Source organism: Ranitomeya imitator, chromosome 2 (assembly GCF_032444005.1).
Source record: "Ranitomeya imitator isolate aRanImi1 chromosome 2, aRanImi1.pri, whole genome shotgun sequence".
Taxonomy (NCBI): domain Eukaryota; kingdom Metazoa; phylum Chordata; class Amphibia; order Anura; family Dendrobatidae; genus Ranitomeya; species Ranitomeya imitator.
The window spans coordinates 325,662,716-325,668,609 of NC_091283.1; the positions used below are offsets into that span (position 1 = coordinate 325,662,716).

General features: G+C 44.1%; 1 long non-coding RNA gene across 1 annotated transcript; it reads right to left on the bottom strand.

Annotated features, from left to right (window-relative positions):
* Positions 1-626: 626 nt before the first annotated feature.
* Positions 627-5,552, bottom strand: LOC138663532 (uncharacterized). Its single transcript, XR_011318208.1, has 3 exons — positions 4,666-5,552; positions 3,820-3,972; positions 627-1,636 (listed from the first exon to the last, which is right to left on the bottom strand). It is a non-coding gene; the product is annotated as an uncharacterized lncRNA (long non-coding RNA).
* Positions 5,553-5,894: the final 342 nt, after the last annotated feature.

The window sequence follows — 5,894 nt, forward strand, 5'->3', positions numbered from 1 at the left end:
CCTACGTCACGGGTCGGGGTGACTTTAGGCCAACAGACGGCTATCACATGTGCAGGGGGGCTTATCTTAGTTATCCCTCCACTCCACAATGTGATGAAAACACACACAAGGCTATTGACCTCTTAGTTTACAGCAGGGGCTTATTCTAGGTATCCCACTGCTCTTCAATATACCACGAACTGCAGGGATTTATGTATAACCCGCTTACAGTTCCACTTAAAACTTGCAGCTCTCTGGCGCCCCCCTTACTCTCAGGTCAGATTAGGTACTGCACCTGGGGTAATTAGTCGCCAGAAAGGCTGCCTGCTATATACTGGCTATTGGGCACGCTGCAGCAACGCGATAAACTACTCCCGCTCAGGCAGGAACAATAATTATCAATGCCGCAGTCGCTACAACAACACCCAAAAGCCTGCACACGGTAAGCTGCCACCAGCTTCGATTAAACGGGTCCGAAGCTAACCCAAAACAGTAACGTAATTCCTTTCAGAAGACTTAGGGTACGTTTTAGAGCAGCACACCAAATAAACCCAGACTCATAATAGAACAGTGGCCAGAGAACATATCTCGGCTCACTTCACAAGCTACTCCCCATATAACGATATACATATAGGAGGACAACGGGAGATTTTAGAAAAAGATACATATTTATTAGAAAACTAGTAAAAAAATTAACACACAATTAAAAAACACCAATGAAACATACCAGAGGGACATACATGTAGATATATATATATATAAAGTGTGGACCAAATGTAACCATACTCAAAATATGACACAAATAAGATCCTAAATCTCCTAAGCGACCCCCAGGAGCGGAGAAAAATACCTCCTAATGGCAAAACAACCCACACACCCCACGTCCTGCAAGTATAGCCACTGTGGCTGTGTGCATGTGGGAAGGTAATGAATGCAATAAAGGGAGACACATCCTACCGCAAACAAGGGTGGAGATAAAGTGTGTCCCAGGGAACCATATGTGTCTAACACCAAAAATCACTGTAGAAATCTCTCCTGGGACCCCACATAAACCAAGGATCTTTCCACATGAAGATGCCCCCTGGATTGGGCGCTACCCCCGACGCACGTTTCGCTGCCGTTATACTGCTTTCTCAAGGGGATGTGTTGTTTCTGTGGGCTGTAGGACCTTATATCCCATAATTCCCAGGTCACATGCTAATCATGTGACCGGGTGAGTCATCAAGCCATATAAAGCGGCGCATGCGCTCGCGGCTCACCGCCCCTACCACCCCGTAGCCCGGCCTACGTCTAGCAGATGGTGATTGGCCGCAAGAAACCTAGCAACCGAATCAACATCCGCGGACGTGAACAGGCCGGACACCAGGGGCGCAGGGACCGAGGCAAGCGCGCGCACGTGCACTACAGCATGTACTCCCTAGCGGGTATGGATATGGAACAGCACACACAAAACTGCCACCACCGTATAAATAGTATGCACAATATAGATGGCGTATATGAGTCCGGTTCCGGTGGCAATCCATAGTCCATATTCTTACAAGGATCCATAATCCATATTCTTGCAGGGAGTAGAATAAGATGTCATATAGTGCAACTGCTTGCTTGAGAACCCCACCGTGATCAATGGGAGAAGTCGATCCCACACACACAAAGCAATCTAAATTAATAAAAAATAAGAATAAAATTACACACAAATTAAAACAACACACAAAAGAGGAAAATCCACAGGGGAAACCTTATTGAGAGTAACCCATTATGTCTTATTACAGGAAAGGGGCGAAATTTAGAGCTTCATTTAACCCATAAGGTTTGGTTGTGTCTAACACCACTATCCATTTTAACTCACGCTGAGCCAAAACTTGTTTGATGTTGCCACCTCTAATCCCCATATGCACCAATTCGATGCCCCGCACCTTAAAACTCCTTGGGTCACAATTATGTACTTCGCAAAAGTGCTTGGGGATAGTGGTTAATTCCGATATGTCAGCCACCGTCTTCACCGCGCCAATGCCCCGCATGTGCTCCCTCACCCTCACTCTCAGTTCTCTGGATGTCAAACCCACATATAGTAGTGGGCACCCGCACGTAGCATAATAAATAACATTCTTGCTACTGTAGGAAATATAATCTTTGATCTGAAATTCCCTCTTTCCATCCGCTGAGTGGAATGAGGTGCAGCGCAGGACATTGGCGCAGGCCAGACAGTGGCCACACGTGTAACAACCCCTAGTTCGTCGCGAGATCCCAAACAAATTGGTAACGGGTGGGGTGTAATGACTTTTGACCAAGAGGTCTTTTAGGTTTTTGGCCCTACGTGGGGTCATAAGTGGACTGTCGGATAAGTACGGACCCAGGGAGGGCTCAGTGCTCAAAATACGCCAATGTTTTGCCAAGATGGTTCTGATGTTATTCCATTCGTGGTTATATTCAGATATAAATCTAATTGTTTCGTTACCCTCCTCCTTTTCCGTTTTTTTATATAGCAGATGATTGCGTGGAGTCCTCCTGGCCCTGTTATACCCGTATCGAATACACCTTTTACTATAGCCCCTTTCTTGGAAGCGTTTAGTCAGATCTTCCACCTGTTGTTTGAAGCTATCCTCAGTCGAGCAGATCCGCCTCATCCGGAGGAACTGTCCGCCCGGGACGGCCCTAATTGTGGCTTGGCTGTGCCCAGATGAAGCATGTACCAATGAATAAACCGCCGTCTCTTTGCAGAAAACATCAGTTTGAATAGATGAATCAGAACTCACCCTCAAGCAGATGTCCAAAAAATCAATTGTGTTATAATCATACCTGTAGGTGAGTCTGATATTAAATGTGTTCATATTGAGCACAGCCATAAAATCCCTGAGTTTTTGTTCTGTCCCACTCCAAAAAAACAAAACATCATCAATGTAGCGTAGCCAACACAGCACATGGTCGGCGGCCCCCGCCCCCGCGTCACCAAAAACCAACCTCTCCCAGAAACCCAGGAAGAGGTTGGCGTACGCGGGCGCGCAGGCCGCACCCATGGCTGCGCCACGCTTTTGTTGGTAAAAACAATCTTTAAAAGTAAAAAAATTATGGGTAAGGACAAACTCCAACAACTCAAGGATAAGCTCACCCAGAGGGCCGTCCAGGTCGGAGGCCCCCAGAAAGAAGCGGACCGCCCGTATTCCATCCTGGTGATCGATACAGGTATACAGGGCCTCCACGTCAGCCGTCACAAGGAGAGTCCCCTGGTCCACAAAGACCCCGTCAACCCTGGTCAGGACGTCTGTTGTGTCTTTGACAAATGATGGTAATGTTTCCACAAGTTTTTTTAAATAGTGGTCAATAAATTTGCAGACAGGGTCACATATACCCTGTATGCCTGACACAATCGGACGTCCAGGGGGGCTGACCGGGTCCTTGTGGACCTTGGGAAGAAGGTAAAAGGTTGGAACCCTTGGAAATTTAACAATCAGACCATCTAGCACCTTTTTATTCATTATTCCATCGTCAAATGCCCGATATAAAATTCCCTGTAGCTGCCCCGAGAAGGAGGCCCCCGGATCCCGGGAAAGCTTAGTGTAAACATTGCCATCCCGGAGCTGTCTAAAGGCTTCCTTTTCATTCTTTTCCACCGGCCATACCACAATGTTTCCCCCCTTGTCTGCTGCTTTGATGACCACATCGTCCATATACTGGAGTTGACGAATAGCTTCTCTCTCTTTCTTCGTCAAATTGTCATACTCTCTGCGTGGGAAAGCTTCTTAAGATCTTCCGTAACTAATTTCGTGAATACCTCCACCGCAGGACACAGAGACAAGGGGGGAAACCTAGTGGACTTAGGAAAAATAGCCGATGGAAACTCACCTCCAGACGTTGTAGTTTGCTCCTCCAAAAGCTCCTCCAAAATCCGGAGAGCCTCCTCCTCAGTGCAGCCCAGAGGATCCGACCCATGTCCTCTACCAAAGTACGATTTCTTCAACACCAGTTTACGAGAAAACAGGTGAAGATCTTTTAGAGCTGTGAAGAAATTAAAACCATTAGTAGGTGAGAATGATAAACCTCTCCCAAGCACCCTAAGTTGGCAATTGGTGAGGACATGGTCAGAAAGGTTGATTACCTAACCACCAAGAAAAAGATGTCATGCTATATATAGGGGACCACCAAAAAAATCAAAAGTATATAGAAATAACTACAAATATTTTATTATGTCGATCAAAAACATACAAACAACACTACAATTTAAAAACATTTAAAAACACACACAAGTGTAACATCATAGATTCCAATAAGGAACCTCCCCCTGGACATGTAATATGATGAAGGTACAAAAAATGTTTAATTCATGGGTACTTTTGAAAAATTTGTATACAGGACAGTTGTACCCATGAATTAAACATTTTTTGTACCTTCATCATATTACATGTCCAGGGGGAGGTTCCTTATTGGAATCTATGATGTTACACTTGTGTGTGTTTTTAAATGTTTTTAAATTGTAGTGTTGTTTGTATGTTTTTGATCGACATAATAAAATATTTGTAGTTATTTCTATATACTTTTGATTTTTTTGGTGGTCCCCTATATATAGCATGACATCTTTTTCTTGGTGGTTACGGATCTCTCTATAGGTCATGCTGTGGGTTGTACCCCTGTTTTTTCATTATTGTGTTTGATGGTGCCCTCCATCTTTCTGTTATATAAAAGGTTGATTACCTGTAACCCTCCCTGGGCCCGAACGTCCGACTGTTTGGTCACTGTTCCCTTCTTTACATTTTGTCTAGTGGTCATTCTGTCACTCCCATGCGGACCCTCATTATTTTTATCCTGGAGGCCTTTTTTCCCTCCATGTCTTTCTTCCATAGATGTGGTGGATTTATATGACGTAGATCGAGACCTGGAGCGTGATTCGTTTTGGAAAAAAGGACGTGATCGTTCATTCCCATTTCTCCATCTGTACATTTTATTCATTTGTCTATCATTGCTATCCCGCTGAAATTTTACTTGTTGGATGTCCTCCACCCATTTTTGAACTTCCTTATCCACCTCCTCCTTAAATTTCTTTAGGGTTTCCCCAGACATCTCTGTTTTGATAACCGCCTGTAGGCTCTCAATTTCAGTCTCCATTTCTTTTAGGGAGCTAGCATTCATTTCTTTGAGAATCTCCATGAATCCCACTGAACATTTGCTGGCACATTCCTCCCACCTCTCCCTAATGGCAACATCATCCACCGGGAAAGACGGGAATACCTGTACTCTTAAACCCCTTAGGATTAATCCCTTTTGCAGGTATTTATCCATGAACGCATGATTCCACCAGACCTTGGTGCGTTTTCTCAATAGGTCCTTAAACGTCACCACCGTCTCCTGTAACCCCCTGGAATTCCCCTCCATGCCCAATTCATTGGTGTCATTAAAAACGCTATCAATTTGCGTGAGCCATGTGCCGTCACGGGCTCTAAAGTCCATTTATGTATTGCTGGGACCTGCTGTGATAAACACAGAAATAATTAGCACACCAAATAAACCCAGACTCATAATAGAACAGTGGCCAGAGAACATATCTCGGCTCACTTCACAAGCTACTCCCCATATAACGATATACATATAGGAGGACAACGAAGTTTTTAGAAAAAGATACATATTTATTAGAAGACTAGTAAAAAAATTAACACACAATTAAAAAACACCAATGAAACATACCAGAGGGACATACATGTAGATACAGTTAGGTCCATATATATTTGGACAGAGACAACATTTTTCTAATTTTGGTTATAGACATTACCACAATGAATTTTAAACAAAACAATTCAGATGCAGTTGAAGTTCAGACTTTCAGCTTTCGTTTGAGGGTATCCACATTAAAATTGGATGAAGGGTTTAGGAGTTTCAGCTCCTTAACATGTGCCACCCTGTTTTTAAAGGGACCAAAAGTAATTGGA